Source organism: Oncorhynchus mykiss, chromosome 23 (assembly GCF_013265735.2).
Source record: "Oncorhynchus mykiss isolate Arlee chromosome 23, USDA_OmykA_1.1, whole genome shotgun sequence".
NCBI classification, from domain to species: domain Eukaryota; kingdom Metazoa; phylum Chordata; class Actinopteri; order Salmoniformes; family Salmonidae; genus Oncorhynchus; species Oncorhynchus mykiss.
This window is the reverse complement of record NC_048587.1, coordinates 28,386,809-28,409,684: the sequence shown is the minus strand read 5'-3', so window position 1 is coordinate 28,409,684 and position 22,876 is coordinate 28,386,809. Positions and strand designations below refer to the sequence as shown.

The 22,876-nt window shown below is 44.2% G+C and overlaps 1 protein-coding gene and 1 long non-coding RNA gene across 2 annotated transcripts in view; both read left to right on the top strand.

Annotated features, from left to right (window-relative positions):
• LOC110502535 (ankyrin-3) overlaps window positions 1-22,876 on the top strand; it is a 184,628-nt gene that overhangs the window by 3,481 nt on the left and 158,271 nt on the right. The gene's annotated exons all lie outside the window — the stretch shown is intronic.
• LOC118943855 lies at window positions 17,390-18,045 on the top strand. The gene is made up of 2 exons (XR_005039158.1): window positions 17,390-17,452; window positions 17,686-18,045. It is a non-coding gene; the product is annotated as an uncharacterized LOC118943855 (long non-coding RNA).

The window sequence follows — 22,876 nt, the reverse complement described above, 5'->3', positions numbered from 1 at the left end:
AAAGTGTTGGTCCCATGTTTCATGAGCTGAAGTAAAATATCCCAGACAAATTTGTTTACATCCCTGTTATTGAACATTTTTCCTTTGTCAAGATAATCCAGCCGCCTGCCTCCCAAGTGGCGCAGCAGTCTAAGGCACTGCATCACAGTGCTTGAGGCGTCATTACAGACCGGGGTTCGATCCAGGACTGTGTTGCAGCTGGCTATGAGAAGGCACTTAATTGGCCCAACGTCGTCTGGGTTAAGGGAGGGTTTGGCCGGACAGGATGTCCTTGTCCCATTGCGTTCTAGTGACTACTGTGGCAGGCCGGGAGCATGAACACTGACACGGTCCCCAGTTGTACAGTGTTTCCTCCTACACATTGTGCGGCTGGCTTCCCGGTTAAAAACAATGTGGCAAGAAACAGTGCGGCTTGGTAGGGTCGTGTTTTTCGGAGGACGCATGGCTCTCGACCTTCGCCTCTCCCAAGTCCGTGCCGAAGTTGCAGCAATGGGACAAAACTGTAACTACCAATTGGGGAGAAAAAGGTGTAAAAAGTAAAAAATAAATAAAAAATCCAATAAAATAATTAATCCACCTGACAGTTGTGGCATATCAAGAAGCTGCTTAAACTGCATGAGCAATAAACAGGTGCACCCTGTGCTGGGGACAATAAAATGCCACTCTAAAATGTGCAGTTTTGTCACACAACACAATGCCACAGATGTCTAAAGTTTTGAGGGATCGTGCAATTGGCATGCTGACTGTAGCCATGTTCACCAGAGCTGTTGACAGAAAATGTAATGTTAATTTCTCCACCAACATTGTTTTATAGAATTTGGCAGTACGTCCAACCGGCCTCACAACCGCAGACCACGTGTATTGCGTCATGTTGTGAACAGAGTGCCTCATGGTGGTGGACAACGAACACAATTGCATTTTATTGATGGCAATTTGAATACACAGAAATACCTTGAAGAGATCCTGAGGCCCATTGTGAGGCTAATTTTTTTAAGGTATCTGTGACCAACAGATGCATATCTGTTTTCCCAGTCATGGAAAATCCATATATTAGGGCCTAATAAATGTATTTAATTTGACTGATTTCCTCATATGAACGAGAACTCAGTAAGATCTTTGATCTTTGTTGCATGTGTGCTTACATTTTTGTTCAGTACATTTCATGAGACTGCTGATGGAAATACTCAAGGATACAATAAAGTATCTTTTGAGCAAAGGCTTCTGAACTATGGCGATTATATGACAATCTCATAAATCAAACTGAAATGTATTTTGTGTCTGAGTATCTGTGTGCAGCTTCAGAGGACAATGCCTGGCATTCTTATCAAACAAATTATGTAGGGTCCTTGAGAGAATTTTGGTATACAGTAAAATAATGTGATTGATAGATGAAGATTACTAATATGATACTCCTCTCTTCTTTCAGCATCTAGTCATAATTTATACATGCAGATGAAGGATACACATACAGCTGTGATGTTTCTGATCAAGATACATTCCCTCTCATTAGAGGACAGTGTGGACCTCCTGTCCTGTTACCTCACATTACAAGTGGGGACAACAGGTCAGGTGTCTGCCTCCATTGTCATGGCAATGACCCAACTGTGTGATGATAAACGTCTGTATCAGACTGGGCGTCGTCCATGGTGGGAGAGAGGGGGAGCAGGGGCGAGGAGAGGGAAAGAGGGCGAAGGGTGGTCAGGTTACTGTCTCAGTCGGTTTCCTGTGCCTTTCCCTTCAAAGACAGGTCTGTAGATGACGAGAGAAGAGAACTTTCTTAACCCCTGCTGTATGACTCACATGACATCAGTGTTTACTGAGACTCATAAAGGCCATCATCCACTGTGTGATTGGTTGTTATTGTCTGACTTCGACATAGGCAGTGACACTCGGAATGGTGTTTATCTATGACACAAAATTATCTAATTTTGTGAGGTCGAAGGTGAGGCATTGGTTTATTTAGGATTGAGAAATATTGAGGAGTGTAGCAGTAAAAAGTCACTGAAATAATATTGGGGACTGGACACAGTCATGGAATTTCTCTGTAGAGTTCTGTCATTTGTTTCTTCCATCTTTTGTTTTAAATGATGCCCCAATGTCTTCCTCCGTAGCCGTGGGACTGATATTGCAGCGCTCTGGTCTTTGTCTTGTGAAATAATTCAGTCACTAGCTAAGAGCCTTGTGTTTAGAGGATTGGTGATACACATGTAAGCTCTTTCGTGATGTAGCTTTCAAAGAAGACTCACACATCAGAGCATTGGCATTAACATCCCAGCCTTTCTGAAAGCGCTGACAGAATTCTCCCATGCAATACATTGGAGAACCAGTCTGTGTTTTGTTTTCTAGATTAAGTTAACGGACCTGGGACAGAGTATATCCTTAAGAGGAATAGGTTTACGCTTTAGATTAGAAAGTATATCAAGAGAAAAGCAGGATGTGTGTGTCTATGTATGTTTGACAGAGAGAGATAGAGTAGACCAGACCAATGACAGATAAGAGACGAGAAGATGGTGTGTGCATACTGTGACATACCGAGGTATCAAATTAAGACATGGGGAATTTTTTTATGTGTAATGGTGGATAGGTTCTACTAAGATAACATATGGCATATTTTAAGATGGTCATATCAAAGATATCTTAGGTATTAGATTTTTTAGGTATCCCTAAATAAGTCAACTCATAACTTGCAGCTGATTGTTGACACATCAACCAGGATTAGGGGCCAGGGCAATTTGTGACTGTTGATGTTTTGGTAATCAGGGGCTGTGTTGGAGGGGGAGTGGTTTCTCCTTCTAGGCAATCAGCAATTAGTACTGGGTGGTGTGCTCTTACCTCTGCTAGGCAATTAGCAATTAGTGTTAGTATTTCAGTCTCTCCTATTTTCACAGCAGTGGTCTTGTTGCCAAAACTAAAAACCAATTTATGCTTTATCCGAAAATGTGGTCTGTGGCGCCATATAGAGGGTGTGAAGCAATTGCGGAGCCTCCGGAGGCACGCAGAGACCAAAATGAGCTCCGTACCGCATTTCCGTGCACCTCCCAAATTTTGTAACAATGAGGAGGGCTCCATATAGATCCGCATTGACATGATTGGTTGACGGTAGGTGGGGGCAGGAGCTCCAGTATAAAAACAAGCTCACTTCCTTCACAACTGCTCTGCTATGCGAAGTGCAAGAAGTACAAATGCCCTGACTTCTGAAGAGGCCGTATCCCAGTAAATGCTGTATGGCCACTGCAGAAGTCGGATTTACCATGCAGAGCCTTTAAGACAGTTCTGTCGAGTTGTTCGGGCAGAGTTAGAGGAAGGAAAGACAGGAAGAATCCACACCATACTCACCATACTCACTATATTTCTCAGATCAGTTTGCTCTTTTGTAGATTTGTTAACTATGTGTGTGTTTTCTATACTATGTGTGTGTTTTCTATACTTGTTCACTCCTCTCCCTGTAGGCTTTACAGATGCTCCCCACCCCTTGGCCGCAACTCTTCTAAATTTAGTGTACCCTGCCCGCACAACCCATGTGGAATTCCTGGTGCCCTTCAGTCCCTAGACTTTTTGGCCCTGACAGAGACATGAATAACCGCAGAGAACAGTGCTACTCCACCTGCACTCTCTTCACTAAAGAGGCAACTGGGCAAAAATGAATGAAAACTAAACTTCCACAGGACCTATCATTCTTTCACTTCCTCCCCTCTATCTTCTCTTCCTTTGTATCTGCTGCGAAAGCCACTTTTTATCACTCTAAATTTCAAGCTTCTGCCTCTAACCCTAGGAAACTTTCCCACCTTCTTCTCCCTCCTTAATCCTACACCCCCTCACTCTCTGCAGATGACATTGTCAACCACTTTGAAAAGAAGGTTGACAACATCCGCTACTAATTTGGCCTCTTTCTCCCCTCTCCCTTTAGATGTAACCCTGCAACTAGTGAGTTCTGGCCACCCGACAACCTGCTCGCTCGGTTCCATCCCCTCCTCCCTTCTCCAGACCATCTCTGGAGACCTTCTCCCATTCCTCACTTTCCTCATCAACTCATACCTGACCACTGGCTGTGTCCCATCTGACTTCAAATTGGCCAGAGTCGCTCCCCTCTTCTAGAAACGAACACTTGACCCCGCTGACGTCAAAAACCCAGAACTGTATCCCTCCTTTCTTTCCCAACCTCTTGAGCGTGCTATCTGACCAACTCTATCTCTCTCTGAACAATCTTCTTGACCATAACCAGCCAGGCTTCAAGATGGGTCACTCAACCGAGACTCCTCTTTTCTTTATCACTGAGGCTGTCTGGACTGCCAAAGCTGACTCTCTCTCCTCTGTTCTCATCCTCCTGTATCTATCTGCTGCATTTAACAGATATCCTCTCCACCCTCTCAGAGTTGGGGGTCTCTGCACGCTCTTGGATTGCCTCCTTTGTGGCAGGCCACTCCTACCAGGTGACGTTGAGAGGATCTGTGTCTGCATCACGTTCTCTAAATACTGTTGTCCTCCAGGGCTCGGTTCCAGGTCCTCTTCATACACTAAGTCACACATATCCTCACATGGTCTTTCCTATCATTGCTATGCAGATGACCCTCAACTACTTTTCTACTTCCCCCTTCTGACTCCTAGGTGGCGACACGCATCTCTGTGTGTCTGGCAGATATCTCAGCTCGGATGTTGGCCCACCACATCAAGCTCAACTAGACGGAGCTGCTCTTTCTCCCTGGGAAGGCTTGCCCACTCCAAGATCTCTCTATCATGGTTGACAACTCCACGGTGTCCCCCTCCCAGAGTGCAAAAAACATTGGCGTGACCCTGAGCAACAACATGTCGTTCTCTGCAAACATCAAAGCAGTGACTCGCTCCTGCAGGTTCATGGTCTACAACAGAGCATTACACAGGAAGCAGCGCAGGTCCTAATCCAGGGACTTGTCATCTCCCGTCTGGACTACTGCAACTCGCTGTTGGCTGGGCTCCCGCTTGTGTCATCAAACCCTTGCAACTTATTCAGAATGTCGCAGCCCACCTGGTGTTCAACCTTCCCATGTTCATCCATGTCACCCCACTCTTCCGCACACTCCACTAGCTTCCAGTTGAAGCCCAAACTCGTTCCTGGGGCCATCGCTGGGAGCATGTTTAGCTTTTTGCCCTATCACTACACAGCTGAATCAAATTACCAACTCATCATCAAGCTTTGATTATTTGAGTCAGCCGTGTAGTGCTAGGGCGGGTAGCAGGACCGAGTTTGGGAAACCCTACACTACAAGACCATGGTACGGAGCAGCAAGAGGAACTTCCCCTCCTACCTTCCGACTATGCTCAAACCCTACATCCCAACCTGAGCACTCTGTTCTGCCACCTCTGGTTGTCCCACCTAGCTATCTTAAGAATAATGCACGAAATGTAAGTCGCACTGGATAAGATAGTTTGCTAAATGATTCAAATGTAAATGTGTCCATCCACGCTGCCTAGAGTGAGTGAAAATGCGCCTAGGTGATAAAATGTCACTCCCTTATGTTATACATTTTACCAAGACAATATCCAAAAAGTCAGATTACGTATCCTAATACAGCCAATAATAAACACGGAGCACTTAACAGAGCTTGCTTTTGAGGATTGTACATGTTGTGGTGGTCATCTGCAAAGTTGTTTCCGTGGGTCGCAAAAGCCTAATTAACATGGCACAAACTGAATTAAATGCTCAGTGCTCAGTGTTGACATTTCACAGAGAGAAATCTTCTAAAAATAACAGTTTTTTTAGCATTATCAAAAGCATATACTAAAATATGAAAATACTGCATGTCATGCCTGCTCCCGCTGCCCCTCTCTGGCGCTCAAGGACACCAGGGGACCCATCATTACGCACACCTGTCACCATCATTATGCACTTCTGCGCAATATTGGACTCACCTGAACTTCATTACTTTGTTGATTGCCCCTCTATATCTGTCTGCTCCTCAATTTGTTCCCACTTGTCAGCATTATTGTCATTATGTTTTCCCTGTCCAGATGCTGTCCTTGTTTGTTTTTTGTCGATTTTATTAAATGTTCACTCCCTGTACTTGCTTCTCGACTCCCAGTGTCTGCCCTTACAGAATTTTGACATCACTATGTGAAGCATCAGGGAGTTTTTAGTATTTTGGTTGGTTGGTGATTGGGAACTGGGGGTGCCTCAGCTGGCTCGTCGGGCTTTCACACCTTAGCTGGCTCGAGAGGTTTCCTCACCTTGGTTGGCTCGGCAGGCTCCCATCCCACGTCATGCCTCAGCCGGCTCGTCGGGCTCCCAAGCCTCAGCCAGCTCATCAGGTTCCCATCCCACTTCATGCCTCAGCCGGCTCGTCAGGCTCCCACGCCTCAGCCAGCTCATCAGGCTCCCATCCCACGTCATGCCTCAGCCGGATGATTGGGATCCCACGCCTCAGCCGGCTCATCAGGCTTTCACGCCTCAGCTGGCCCTGGTGGGATGCCGGGTGTCACCCCTAGAGGGGGGGGGTACTGTCGCTCCCCCTCTCTGGCACTTGAGGATGCCAGGCGGCCCATCATTACGCACACCTGTCACCATCATTATGCGTATCTGCGCAATACTGGACTCACTTGAACTCCATTTCTTTGTTGATTGCCCCTCTATACCTGTCTACTCCTCAGTTTGTTCCCCATGTCAGCATTATTGTCGTTATGTTTTCTCTGTCCAGATGCTGTCCTTGTTTGTTTCTTGTCGGTTTTATTAAATGTTCACTCCCTGTACTTGTTTCTCGTCTCTCAGCGTCTGTCCTTACAATGTCTCAAAATCTATCTTAATTCCGATATTGTTTTATGTCCTCTGGATTCAAGAAGAAAGATTAGTTCAACGGTGAGCTTGTCAGTTAGCCTTAATTCTCTCATGTATCTGGAAAATAGTCAGCTTATTTACCACTTTTTACCACTTTTTTCCCTCTGGCCTCTTGATTTAGTCACCCTAATTTTGGGCATCCTACCAGGGTAAAAACTCCAATACATTTTGAACAGATTATGATAGAGACATTAGGTCTGGTCCATTGGTTTACTTAGAGTACCTACACAATTACAGTGCATTCAGAAAATATTAACAACCCCTTGACTTTTTACAAATGTTGTTGTGTTACAGCCTGAATTTAAAATAGATCAGGGTTTTCAGGTTTTTTTTCTCACTAGCCTACACACAATACACCATAACATTTGCTTCACTGACATAATAAGATGACTCTATTCCGTGTGCATTAATGGTGTTTAACCTGGCTGGCATGAAAATTAACCACGGGAAAAGTGTCCTCCATTCGCTATTTAAGTGCATAGATGACATGTATTTATTTCCCTTGCCACGAGACAGGTGCATGATAATGGTCCATTCAAATAAAACAAATTTCACACAATATTATTTAGTATATGGAAAGACAAGATTAAATTAGGAATAGTCTGATGGGTGACAATATTAGCCTATCACTTGTGAGTGATGTATTATCACTTGGGAATGCTGCCCAGCATATGCAGTAAGGCAAGAAACAGTGCATGCCTTTTTGTGTGTTTTTCGTATCATAGTCGCACACTTCATGTAGCCTAGCTCATACGCATATTTGTTTTGGTAAGGTTTGTATCACAACTAAAGTGGCCAAATAACTTCTTAAAATTAATCACATTCATCCTTTACAACCGGTGTAGAGACTAACCGGCAGACATAGTGTGAGTTTCAAGTTTAGGAAAGATAATTTTCAATATAAAAAGGCATCCTTTGAAATAAAGCAATCATGCATAATCGCATTTGCGGTGACTTCTGAGAACAGTGTTTTCCTGCTAATTGATTGTATTTTGTAACATTTGCGCTTATATTCTACTGCCGTGTGCACAATGCTGCACTTATAATGTGAAGAAAATGCCTAATATTTCTTTCTTGCACAGAAGGACAAGTTGACCAATAGAATAGGTTAACTTTTGTACTATGGGGGATAGTAGATTGACATAGGCTAGTGCTTTTGCTGTTCGCTAGACCTACTCATCTTATTGGCTGACAAAAAATATGCTCTGCCCAAGGGCACAATGGCCACTTTGGCCGCAAAAGGCATGCATTTTTGAGAGACTGATGAAGTGGGTGCAACCTCCACAAGAAAGGAAGCAGTGCCTTTCATGTCTTTCATGTGACTTTTTTAAAACCATCATTAGTCGCATCATGCAGCCTTAGAATGTAATAAAAATCCAAACATGTATCCCAATGGTTGTATCACTAAAGTTCCATAAATAACTATAAATGTAGCATATAGGAGGACATGTTTCTTTGTTCTGCTCAACACAGAATAGCCACATGTGCACACTCCCTCGGAAATCGTTTGGAGAAAATATCCTTTCTATTTTATTCAGCTATGTTCAATTGTATTCTTTATAAAATAATGCCACGGAATTCTAAGCAAAACTTGTCTGCTAAATGAACTAGTGTAGCCCACAGCCATATTACATAGCTAGATCAAGGCCTAACATAAAGAAAATCTGAGTATGCTATTCTGTTCTTCTGAAATAGATTACATTTTCTTCATATCATGCTTCTTTAGACCTGACTAAAATAAATAATGGATTTATTGTGATGGTGTAGGCTATATTAAATGGATTTATTAGACTTTTTAAAATGTAAATGTTCCAAATGTCTGCATCAGTGGCTTGTAGGTTATAGGTGGAAGCCAGGAGATGGTAAATGTGTTTATGTTAATTAATGGTCAATTAACGTGATACCAGTAGCTATGTGCTTGACAATCACCGGCTGACAAAATGTAATGACCGCCACAGCCCTAAGCATGGTGAAGTTATTAATTACACTTTGGCTGGTGTATCAATACTCCCAGTCACTACAAAGATACAGGTCTCCTTCCTAACTGATTTGCCTGAGAGGAAGGAATCCACTCAGGGATTTCACCATGAGGCCAATGGTGACTTTAAAACAGTTACAGAGTTTAATGTCTGTGAGAAAACTGAGGATGGATCAACAACATTGTAGTTACTGCACAATACTAACCTAATTGACAGAGTGAAAAAAAGGAAGCATGTACAGAATACAAATATCAAAAAACATGCCTGTTTGTAACAAGACACTAAAGTAATGCTACAAAAAATGTAGGAAAGCAGTGAACTTTTTGTCCTGAATACAAAATGTTATGTTTGGTGCAAATCCAGTACAACACATTGCTGAGTACCACTCTCCATATTTTCAAGCATAGTGGTGGCTGCATCAAGCTATGGGTATGCTTGTAATTGTTAAGGCCTGGGGAGTTTTTTAGGATAAAAAATAAACGTAAAGGAGCCAGGCACAGGCAAAAATCCTAGAGGAAATCCAGGTTCACTCTGCTTTCTACCAGATACTGTGTCACACTCTGACCATTATTTGCGTTATTTGTTTCTAATGTTTTGTTTGGTCAGGGTGTGTTATGAGTGGGCATTCTATGTTGCATGTTTAGTTAGTCTGTTTCTATGTGTTTTGGCCTGATATGGTTCTCAATCAGTGGCAGGTGTTTGTCGTTGTCTCTGATTGGGAACCATATTTAGGTAGCCTGTTTTGTATTGTGGTTCGTGGGTTATTGTCTATGTGATGTTGCATGTTAGCACTCAGTTTCTTTAGCGGTCACGTTCGTCTTGTTAGTTTGTTTGTTTTGTTGTAGTGTACTTCGTGTTTTTTCGTCCGGTCATTAAAGTATGCATTCACACCACGCTGCGCTTTGGTCTCCTCAATACGACGATCGTGACAGAATAACCCACCAACAATGGACCAAGCAGCGTGGTAACGGCCAGCAGCAGCAGCGGCAAAGAACGCAGGACTCATGGACTTGGGAGGAGATTCTGGACGGCGAAGGACCCTGGGCACAGCCAGGGGAATATTGCCACCCCAAAGCAGAGCTGGAGGCAGTGAAAGCAGAGAGGCGCCGGTATGAGGAGACAGCACGACAGCGTGGCTGGAAGCCCGAGAGGCAGCCCCAAAAATGTATTGGGGGGGGGGCACACAGGGAGTGTGGCGAAGCCAGGTAGGAGACCTGCGCCAACTTCCTGTGCTTACCGGAGAGAGAGAGAAACCGGGCAGGCACCGTGTTATGCGGTGGAGCGCACTGTGTTCCCGGTGCGTGTGCATAGCCGGTTCGGTACATTCCAGCTCCTCGTATCGGCCGGGATAGAGTGGGCGTCGAGCCAGGTGCCATGAAGCCGGCTCTACGCATCTGGTCTCCAGTGCGTCTCCTCGGGCCGGCATACATGGTACCAGCCTTACGCATGGTGTCCCCGGTTCGCCAGCACAGCCCAGTGAGGGCTATTCCACCTCGCCGCACTTACTTGGCTACGGGGAGCATTCAACCAGGTAAGGTTGGGCAGGCTCGGTGCTCAAGATCTTCAGTGCGCCTTCACGGTCCGGTCTATCCGGTACCACCTCCACGCACCAGCCCTCCGGTGGCAGCCCCCCGCATCAGGCTTTCTCTCCATCTCATCCCTACAGGTGCTCCCGCCTGCCAGCACTGCCAGAGCCTTCCTCCTGTCCTGAGCCGCCAGAGTCTCCCGTCTGTCCTGAGCCGCCAGAATCTCCTGTCTGTCCTGAGCCGCCAGAGTCTCCCGTCTGTCCTGAGCCGCCAGAGTCTCCCGTCTGTCCTGAGCCGCCAGAGTCTCCTGTCTGTCCTGAGCTGCAGAGTCTCCCGTCTGTCCCGAGCTGTCAGAGCCGCCAGTCTGTCCTGAGCCGTCAGTCAGCCAGGAGCTGCCAGAGCCGCCAGTCAGCCAGGAGCCACCAGAGCCGCCAGTCAGCCAGGAGCCGCCAGAGCCGCCAGTCAGCCAGGAGCCGCCAGTCAGCCAGGAGCCGCCAGAGCCGCCAGTCAGCCAGGAGCCGCCAGAGCCGTCAGCCAGCCAGGACCTGCCAGAGCCGTCAGCCAGCCAGGAGCTGCCAGAGCCGTCAGCCAGCCAGGAGCTGCCAGAGCCGTCAACCAGCCAGGAGCTGCCAGAGCCATCAGCCAGCCAGGAGCTGCCAGAGCCGTCAACCAGCCAGGAGTTGCCAGAGCCGTCAGCCGGCCAGGAGCTGCCAGAGCCGTCAGCCAGCCAGGAGCTGCCACTCAGTCCGGAGTTGCCCCTCAGTCCAGAGGCGCTCCTCAGTCTAGTGGGGCCTTTAATTAGGGTCTTTGACCCAAGGTCGGAGGCGAGGGTCGCCACTCTAAAGAGGCCCTTGAAGAGGGAAATGACTATGGTGGAGTGGGGTCCACGTCCCGCGCCAGAGCCGCCACCGCGGCCAGATGCCCTCCCAGACCTTCCCCTATAGGTTTTGCGTCTTGGGGAGTGGTTGGTACTGTCACACTCTGACCATTATTTGCGTGGTTTGTTTCTGTTTTGTTTTTTCAGGGTGTGATATGAGTGGGCATTCTATGTTGCATGTCTAGTTAGTCTGTTTCTATGTGTTTTGGCCTGATATGGTTCTCAATCAGTGGCAGGTGTTTGTCGTTGTCTGATTGGGAACCATATTTAGGTAGCCTGTTTTGTATTGTGGTTGGTGGGTTATTGTCTATGTGATGTTGTATGTTAGCACTCAGTTTCTTTAGCGGTCACGTTCATCTTGTTAGTTTGTTTGTTTTGTTTTAGTGTACTTCGTGTTTTTTCGTCCGTTCATTAAAGTATGCATTCACACCACACTGCGCTTTGGTCTCCTCAATACGACGATCGTGACACACTGGGAGATGAATTCACCTTTCAGCATGACAACAACCCTAAACACAAGACCAAATCTACACTGGCGTTGCTTACCAAGAAGACAGTGAATGTTCTGAGTTCCGAGTGGCAAAGTTACAGTTTTGACTTAAATCTGCTTGAAAATCTAGGGCAAGACCTGAAAATGGCTGTCAAGCAATGATCAAGAGCCAATTTGACAGAGCTTGAAGAATTTTGAAAATAATAATATGGCAAATGTTGCACAATACAGGTGCGGAAAGCTCTTACCCAGAAAGATTGCTACCAAAGGTGCTTCTACAAAGTATTGACTCAGGCTTGTGGATACTTATGTAAATGAGATATTTCACTTTGTTTTTATGGGGTATTTTGTGTAGATGGGTGAGAAACAAAAGTCAATTTAATCAATTTTCAGTTGAGGCTTTAACACAACAACATGTGGAGCAGGTCAAGGGGTATGAATATTTTCTGAAGGAACTTTAATATATTATTTTACCCATTGGTCAAAAATGTGTTTTTTATTGTCTTATTATAATAATACTATAGGGTGGACAATCTGTAGACCATCTACAGATGGACTATCCAAATATATTGTGACCCATTGTAATTAGCCAGCCGATTTGTAACTTTTCAAGCTAACGTTAACTACATTAGGTTATGTTAGCTACAGCCTACCAGACTGTATCTAACCGTCAACTTTGCTAAATCTTTCCGTGACTTCATGATCAACAAATAAATATATTGGAGCTAGGCATAAACATGGTCCTTGTCTTGTTGTTATTGTCGGTGTGTTTAGAAGTAGGCTACAACTTCTACTGTAATTTTCTGTATTATGGAGGCTTAGTTGATTGCTCATGCATTGTTCAGGGGATGGTGTGGGTGACTGACTGGTGTCTTTTGGGGGTGGGTATTGTGTGCAAAGGTTAGTGTTCATGATCTATTGACATGAGGGGATGGGGGTTATAGTACCTTGTTTGAGCGTGTATTGATGGGGACAAAGTAGTAATCACAGACTACTGTGTCCTACAGTAATCCTGCTGCTGCTAATGACAGTGACCTTGACACCAGCTTTAGTAGTACAGAGCCGGAAGACCCTTTGGTTGAAAGTTTAGCTCAAGCTAAACATCATTTGACTAGGAAACAAGCCAGGACAGCAAAAGGTATTTATAAAAGTGAAATACCCTCTTGAAAAAATAAAATCACAAGCTAAGTGCTCCTCAAACCTTTCACACCCTTGCAGTCAATTATTTTGCATGTAGGAGGGGGGCTGTTAGTATATTCTTCTCGCCTATTCATTCAATTGTTGGCAGTGCTTGCCTACTCAAGACAATACACTACTTTCTACAAGTCAAGCCCCCTTCAAACTTTTCAAACATTTGATAACAGCTCACCTCAATGCCCCATCATTGACTCTGAGTGTAACAAAACACATACCATCTACTGTACCCTTTTTTGTTGACAGAGTAACATGGTTTCTTGTATTGTTACACATCCTCATGATCAAATCCAATCAAATGTATTTATAAAGCCCTTCTTACATCAGCTGATATCTCAAAGTGTTGTACAGAAACCCAGCCTAAAACCCCAAACAGCAAGCAATGCAAGGTGTAGAAGCAGTCTTTATGTTTTACACATCCTCATGATCGGTCTTCATGTCTTTCCAGGAGACTTGCAGTACAAACAAATCTTCTGAGGTCAAAGCAGTAGGTGATGAAGGAAGTGTATGAGCCTCGAACCCACCAATTCAGGGAGAGGCTTGTCCACCTGACTGTGGAGTGCAGAAAGGACAAGACAGTTGTTTACAAGGAGCCAGAGTCACAGCTCCCAAAACCCAACATCGCTACAGCGCCAAAGCCTGCTAAACCAGCTGCTATTAACATTAATATAAGACGAGGTTCACCAGCTGAAGAACATTCTGGAATATTATATATATATACCGGACTCCGGACTCAGATATACAGTATATGTTTTTGTATTGTTTTGTATGGTTAGGTATTATTGCACTGTTGGAGCTAGAAACATAAGCTTTTCTCTGCACCTGCGATAACATCTGAAAAATAAGTGTACGCGAGTCATTTTCCCTGGCTTTGTAAAGACTCCACCCTGATGGGATCCCTACTTCCTTGTCCAGTTGTGTAACTTTTAAAATATTTTCGAGAGTCATCAACTTCTTTGTTTCCAAGCAATATTGTCTTAGAGAAAGACATGGGCGATTGTTGTGTACTGTCTGTATATGTAGAAAATAAGACATCTTAGACAACACTTTATCTAGCTTGCTACAACACAGGTATAGTTACCAAAAGACTAATATGAGTCATAAAGCCAAGGTCATTCCTTTACTCTTCATCATCAAAACATTTCTCCAGTTTTACACGTAATGAGATACACTGAGGCTCCCTTGGATGTTTAGCTAGCTAGCTATAACGTTAGACTACAGTATATTTTAGGTATAGCAAACAAAGATAAATAGCTAAACTTGGATAGCTTGCCTTGCAGTGGTATTAGCAAGCCCCGTTATGTCCGAATTGATCACGAAATTGTACTGAACAACACTGCCTTGTATAAAAAGATAGCTTACATTGTAAGCTAGCTATGACAGCAAAACTAATTATTTATCATTTGCCCTCCCATTCCAGGTGGTCTAGGCTGCCACAGCCAGTTGATCTAGACAGGGCTCTCCAACCCTGTTCCTGATGAGCTACTCTCCTGTAGGATTTTACTAGTTCACCTGATTCTAATAATTAGCTGGTTGATAAACTGAAGCAAGCTAGTTACAACTGGGGTTAAAGCAAAAATCTACAGGAGGGTAGCTCTCCAGGAACAGGGGTTGGAGAGCCCTGATCTAGTATGTTCTAAAGAGCCAGCCTTCGAGGGTGGGAACACAACTGGACAAGGAAGTAGGGATCCCATCAGGGTGGAGTCTTTACAAAGCCAGGGAAAATGACTCAACCTAGATATCCTGCAATGTCCTGGCAAATAGGAATATCGTCCAATGGCTCTATTGAACAAGGACCAATATACTTGCTGCTAGTGTGATCCAATCGTTGAAACAAAGGCTACAATAATTGTTGCAAAACATGACTCCATACAATTTTAGATCAGACAGCAGGCTCAATCAACCAAAGAAGTCATTGGTAGAACTCTCCTGGCACGAAAATTCTAAATTACCGCTATAGTGCATAATTATGTCTGGAACACCTCATCACTCAGAATTATGTAGGGAGACTGGAAAAACACCCCAAGTAGTGTCTATAAGTGAAGTTTCTCTTTAAGCTCACGGGTGTGGCATGACAATAATACACCCCCATCCTTAAACATTCGAACACACGCGTCTTCCTCTGGGATCTTCCTGGTGCTCCTCCAGACAGGGGCTGTCGTCACAGGGCCCGAGCACAGCTGCATGCCCTGGGGAGAGGGCAGAGGGATCAGTCTGTCAGGAGAAAACCAGACACAAATGAACTGTCTCCCACACAGCGAGAGAAAGAGATAGAGGGCAGAGCATAGAGACAGAGATAGATAGAAAGCACAGAACATGGAGAGAGAGGAAACGGCAAGAACATGAAAGAGTGAGAGGAGAGTGTAGAGGGAGAGACTGAGCAAATGACAGTGAAGAGAGAGAGTGTATTTACAGCAGCAAACGGGCACTAAATCAACTTCACAGTGTGTGGGTCTGTTGCCATGGTTTTGGAATCATTTCTCTAGAGCGAGGTAGGGGGGCTTAAATACTCTGAACCCCACCCAATGGCATTGGTGACATTTTCCGCTGGTGATGTAAACCAATCCCAGAGGAGCAGAATGGCTTTTTTTCTTCTCCTGCGCCCCAGGCCTTCAGGGCAGGAAGTGAGTTTGAGGAGTTCTGGCTGGTAGCTGTAGAAACCAAACCACTGGACCAGTAATATGACTATTGTCAAACACAAACAAACGCACAATCATAGGTACCCAACGCATACTGTACAGTATCAGATCTAATAAACCAATGCCAGGAACAGGTGTCCTTCACCCACAACAGTCTACCTTTTTAACCTTCTCTCTGTTCTCTTCTCCATCACTGCTGCAGGACAATTTGGAAAAATGTCACGCTTTAGTGAGTTTCATATTCAGTGCTTGAAATAGTGAATGTACCAGCTTGTACTCAGCTCAGTACAAACCTGTGTCTCTCTGTTCCTCTCTATGCACGATCACGAAACATTAATGCTGAGTCAATGCATAACCTTAAATGTTGCTGAATGCTTTCCAAATCTGAGGGCCACGAGGCAACTAAAAGGCCCACATTTCAACCTGTGCTGGCTCAGGCTTGGATGTCTTTGAGCTTATTCCAGAGAGCTCTTTATGTGTTCCATTGGCAGTGTTGCTGAATCTCTGGCTTGCATCTCCCAGAGCAAAAAAATGTATTTATGTTCAATGTCTCGCTTCTTGTTTACCCTGCCTGCCACCACATCGACTCCAAAGAACTGTCAGTCCTGGTCTGAGTCACCAGGACGTGAAAACCCTTTTATCAAGTCTGAGATCTTCTTTAAGCTCTCCTGAGTGTCACCATGGCAACTGTAAAAGCTCTATACCAAAAGACATTCATCCAATTCTGTACATTGAAGAATTTCAGCTTCAGAATGATTTAGCAGGAGGCATTGTCTATCATGATAGCAGTCGATCCATATTATTTTATATTGTATAATTGTTTCCAATCTCAAAACACAATGCCTCCTCCTTTGGGAAAGATCACATTTGGCTAATACAAGAGTAATATAGGAATGAAGGAAGGGAAGGAAGGGAAGGAAGGACAGAAAGAGAGAGAGACAGGCATACAGACAGAGAGAAAGAGAGAGACAAACAGGAAGGGGATAGGGAGAGAACATCTTAAAAAGAAAGGGATGTTGTCAAAAAGAGAGAAAGGAAGTTGAGAGAATATGAGATCAGAAGCTTACAAAATACAGAATTAACTGCTAACGACACAGTAATGTCACAATATTCATAGTGACTTTTTAAAGATTAGCCTTTTTTCAATTTTCATCTGATACAATTTTCAGATTCAAGGAGCCTAACAAATGGTGTTGTTATTGCAGACTGGCAGTAGTGACGCTGATTATGATATTTGGATCTCTCTTTGGAAAACTGAATAGAACAGGAGAGGAGTCGCCCTTTTATGGTGTTATTGCGTAATCTAAATGAGCGTTTTGCAGAGCCATATTGAGACTTCACCGAGTCACTGACTTTATATACTGTGTTTGGCATTGAGTTCACAGACACACACACTCTCACTCATACTTCACAATTATTTTCACCTCACAATTCATAATAGAGTGTCTGTGTCTGTGCTCGTGTGAGAGAGACAGAGAATGACAGAGACAGAAAAGATCCTAACATGATATCTATTAAATGACAATGGGGAGAACAAGTCTTTGATACGCTGACGATTTTGCAGGTTTTCCTACTTACAAAGCATGTAGAGGTCTGTCATTTTTTATCATAGGTACACTTCAACTGTGAGAGACGGAATCAAAAACAAATATCCAGAAAATCACATTGTATGATTTTTAAGTAATTCATTTGTATTTTATTGCATGAAATAAGTATTTGATCACCTACCAACCAGTATGAATTCTGGCTCTCACAGACCTGTTAGTTTTTCTTTAAGAAGCCCTCCTGTTCTCCACTCATTACCTGTATTAACTGCACCTGTTTGAACTCGTTACCTGTATAAAAGAAACCTGTCCACACACTCAATCAAACAGACTCCAACGTCTCCACAATGGCCAAGAGCAGAGCAGGACAGAGGAGCCTCTTAAAGAAGAAGTTACAGGTCTGTGAGAGTCAGAAATCTTGCTTGTTTGTAGGTGACCAAATACTTATTTTCCACCAAAATTTGCAAATAAATTCATTAAAAATCCTACAATGTGATTTTCTGGATTTTTTTTCATAGTTGAAGTGTACCTATGATGTAAATTGCAGGCCTCTCTCATACTTTTAAGTGGGAGAACTTACAGAATTGGTGGCTGACTAAATACTTTTTTGCCCCACTGTAAATTGAGCCAGTCATCTCAGACCCGCCCTGGCACAGTACCTGGACTTCACCCCCACGCCGATGACCTCCGATCTCCAGAAACTTGGCTGACCTCTGAGTAATTGGACTTCATGGAGGCGCCCGAGGAGACATTGTTTATGAAGGTGTGGTACCTTGGGAAAGACTGAGGAGACCAACACTATAAAGCCAGGTGGGAGATTGCTGGAGAGCACGGAAATCTGCTGGACGATGACAACTGGTGAAACCACACATGAAAGACAATCATGTTGAGTGAACAATTATCTTCACCTCATGATTCATGATAGTGTGTTTGTGTGTCTGTCTAGAAACATTAAAATATGTTATTTCCTTAATAAAGATGCATTTCTTCATCCCTGTTATTCTTTAATATTCTTTAAAAGGAAATGGATATTCGGCCGGCAGATCCAAAAATGTACTTACATAATAGAGAGGGTTGGAGGAATGAGAAACAGGATGAGAGAGAAAGTGACTTCTCTGGTAAGCAGAAGTGATACAGATAGAAAATTAGAAATAAGAATGAAAGGTAGCGGATTAGGGTGAATACACTGATCTACACCCACTCTGTGCTGACATGCTTTTAGCATATACAGATGTAGGATCTTAATTTGAGCTACAACATGAAAATAATCCTGCAGACGACAGGAAATTTGAATTATTATGTGGATTATAATGATTGGACATTTTTCATTAGGGCAAATCAAGTCTGACATTTTAAATTGGAACGTACAAACTTTAGAAGCCTTTTCAAATCTTGAAGTTTGCATTTCCTGGTGGGCAGAACATTTCTCAGTAACAAGAGTGATCAAATTAAGATGCTTCATCTGTCGATTTGATTCACCAGATTTTCCTTTGAACCTGGGATAGTCCCTTCCCCACACCATTGGCTTTAATGAGGAGCCCAGAGAATGGTTGTGCTTATTCTGTCATTTCCCTTCTACTTCCCTCTTTCCTCAGCGAACAAATTTGAGCTGGTATTGCTTCTGTAAAAGTGCTTGGCAAAAACGTACCATTACGCATCTGTTTAACACATTAAGAAACATGCTATACTGAACTAAAGCCATCAGCTCAATCACAGAATAGGAACGTTTCTGAGTACTTCTCCCTCAGTTTATTCTAGACAAGCCTGTTTTGTGTGACAAAACATGTTATTTGTAGAGGAGTGAGGCGAGGTTGTCTGGGTGTGAAATTACTGCTGGAATAGAAGGCTGGGCCAGGGATGGCTGTAGAGGGATAGTTTGGTAGTTAGTTGTTGTGGTCAGTGACACTATTCTGGAGCATGTGGTCAATAGGTGTGACAACCTCCCACCGAAAGACTTATCTCGATACCCCAGAGAGAAAATCAACGGTAGGTGTAAGCGTGTGTGTGCTTGCATGTGTGTGTGCATGTGGTGAGCTTGCATGTGTGAGTGCGTGAGTGTTGTATGTGTGTGTTTGTTTGCTATTGAAACTACTCAGAAAACGGGCGTCATCTCTCAAGAGGACTGACGTGTGTGAGGGTGTCATTTCTCTATGTGTGTGTGGGTGTCAGAGAGACAGCAAAAGGGAGCACGCCATAGATCTATCCTACTTTACAAATAATATGGATGCATGTTGGCATGTTTTGTTGGTGTGTGCGTGTTCACTACATCTGTGAGCTTATAGACCAAAGATAGTTTAATCTCTGTATTACCACACATACATAGCAGGGAAGGGTGCTTGCAGGTGAGTATTAACCCGGCCAACCCCTCAGCCAGACACTAATTGAACACAAGGAGCCAGGCTGTAGCCCGAGCAATTCGAGCAGCCTTTTGTAGCACGTTGCACTAATAAAGGGTCCTGAGCTGTGCCTCGCACACATAGACGGTGAGAATTCATCCTCTCTGACACTTAATGATATGTGATTAATGTGAGTGGAGAGAACAGGGAGGGAGGGTTGGAGGAAATATCAGAAAGGTCTGGCGATGATGTAATGGAGTCACAAGAGCAGCTGGGGGGGGGGGGGGGGGGGGGGGGGGGACTGGCAGAGAAGGGAGGTTCTTATCCATTTGTGTCATGAATGATCACAGCAGATATCAGCAGCAGCTCAATTTAGCCCAGCCACGCTTAGCTCAGTCTCCAATTTGGGGATAGAAAGAGAACTTTCCCCCTCACAACACTGATCTAAGGTTGTCTCTTCATGGGATTGGGATTTGGGTAGGGTTAACTGATCCTCTTTCTGCATTAGACAGGTAACCTTTACCCTAAGGCAGAGGCTGTCCCTTTCCACGGGCAGGCCGGAGGGAGATCCTGGTGGGGCCAGTTTAAGAACCTGGCAGAATTCCTGCTCCAGATCTGATGGGTGGCTCTCCAGACTCTGGGCAGAGGCAGGGTCACTGGAATAAAAATAAGTGACCAGTCTCTCAGTGGATGTGTAACGGGTGTAAAAGTCTGAGTGGGAACATGGGGAGAGGTCTTTGCATTTAGGAGACACTCTTGCCTAGTGTGATATACAATAATACATGCATTCATGGAGGAGACAACACATGGCTTAATAATTACCATCTTCGATATAACGCAGAGGAAACACAGTGGACATTTCTGACCTCTGGAATTAGCACATCAACAAGGTGTTACATAAAGCCATGTGGGAAGATGTGATCAACTCTAAGTCAGTCCACATTATGAAATACAGTAATTTCAGCTAGGAGCTGAGTACAATGCTGTAGCAGAACAAAGACAAAAATAAAATTTTGCTCAAGTTGAAAGGGACTGTGTCATTAATCCTAAAAGACATCTCATATTCCAGTCTCTCCAGCATCACAGAGAGAGAGACAGCGTAAAAAGGAAAGCTGTCTCTCATTATAGCTTTGATTGATAATATATCTGCTGAAATGATGATGACCTGGGATTTGTCTCTGTGTGGATATGATAGGATAACATTTAATGTCCCAAGGGGAAAACTGTCTTAGACAGTACTGCTGTATGCAAAATAGACACTGTCAAACAGACCCAACATAATACATGCATTGCATGTTACCCTTATGATCATACACTTCTCATATAGCCACATACATAATACTTAGCATATTCCCTTATTCTGTTAGTGGCGTACTAACACAGCTCAACTTTATTTATTGCTGTTTAGGTATTTGTTGAACATGGGAATGAAGGTGTGCTTATACCTGTTCAGCTTACATGTAAGGACCCTATAGCGTCCGCCTGAGGGGAGTAGGGACCCTACAGCGTCCACCTGAGGGGAGGGGGGACCCTACAGCGTCCACCTGAGTGGAGGAGGGACCCTACAGCGTCCACCTGAGGGGAGGAGGGACCCTACAGCGTCCACCTGAGGGGAGGAGGGACCCTACAGCGTCCACCTGAGGGGAGGAGGGACCCTACAGCGTCCGCCTGAGGGGAGGAGGGACCCTACAGCGTCCACCTGAGGGGAGGAGGGACCCTACAGCGTCCGCCTGAGGGGAGGAGGGACCCTACAGAGTTCGCCTGAGGGGAGGAGGGACCCTACAGCGTCCGCCTGAGGGGAGGAGGGACCCTACAGCGTCCGCCTGAGGGGAGGAGGGACCATACAGCGTCTGCCTGAGGGGAGGAGGGACCCTACAGCGTCCGCCTGAGGGGAGGAGGGACCATACAGCGTCCGCCTGAGCTGTGTTCGAATACTCATACTAACCACACTAATTGTACTATTTGTGACGTGAATTGAGTATATAGTATGCTTGTTGGTCATAGTTCCAAAAGTTCCATGATGTCGTACTAAATTCGCCAAAATACAAAATATACAAGCATTGTACACTAGGGCCCATAATGCAATTCTTCAGAAAATGGACATGGCTTCAGATTTGAAGAAAATGGCGAAACATATGCAGCCGAAGTCCGACAAGACGTTTAAATGGATGTTGTTCATGGCTATCTACTCCAATTTCAGAGCATTCTCGCACACTGTTGAATATGGCCGGTGTCCGTAAACATCTGAAAAAAAAGTATAATAAATTGCTGCCAGCAGCACAGTCACCAACGCTCTGGATAACATGAAAACAGTCTAACCAGCTCTGCTATGGCGAGTAAAATAATTAGAGTGTGTTATTCTCTCATTTGTGTCTGCAAGTAGCAAGCCAATGTTAGCCAGTTAGCTTGGGTGCTTGACTGCTGTTGAATGCTAGGATCAATCCTACTCCTCGGCCAGAGCATCCAGTGTGCACTCTGAACACTCCGAGAGCGAAATGCTCTGAATTTACAATCTGACATGCTCTGGATTTACGAACGCCCAGAGCGCACTCTGGCATTGCAGATTGAATTTACGAACACACCTGAAATCGTAAAATGTTTAGCTAGTCATATGTTATGCTAACAAGCTAGCAATAGTATATAGTATGTAGTATATACTCATTAAGTATGTTGTATACAGTATGTTAGTATGGGTATTCAAATACAGCCCCGGTTTGCACTGCCAACTGGGAGATGGAGTGTGGAAGTGTATCCATGTTCTCAGAATGTTCAGATAACGTTAAGAAACAACATTCTTCTGTGGGGTTTTCAGTACTTCAGCATAACATTTTCTGAAGGTTTCCTCATGGTTCTGAGAACGTTAAGAAAACTTTCCATAAAAAAACAAGAAAACTTTTGTAGTGTTCAGAGAACGTTCTAAGAATGTTATTTACAAACATATACATTCCCTTCTCAGCGTCAACAAAACCTTCTCTAGCCTGTATCTTGTTAAGTGTATTCAGGTGTGTTGGACACACCCACTAATTGGCCACACCTGATCTTAATGACTGCTTCTTTCCTTTGAAAGGGGGGGGGGGTCTGTTTGAAGATAAAAAAATTAACAGCTTTGTATGAGTAAAGAAGCATGGCATGCTAGCGCCATGCTGGTGCTGCAGTGAACTAATTCCATTGGCAGAGAACAGAAGATCCTAGGTTAAGGTATCATTGATGCTGTGGCACAATAAAAAATATATGTATAATAATTCCTAAGCAACTTAATTTACATGTGTCCTAGCTGTGCTTGGAGTTCACCTAAGCTAGCAGTGGTATTGAAAGATCTGATAGATGTTCTCAGAACATTTTCTTTCTCTTGAACTACAATGTTGGTTAAGGGCTTGTAAGTAATAATTTCACTGTAAAGTCTACACTTGTATTCGGGCGCATGTAACAAAGTTTGATTTGATTTGAATCTAACAGATCACTTGAAGGAACCAAATCCATTATCAG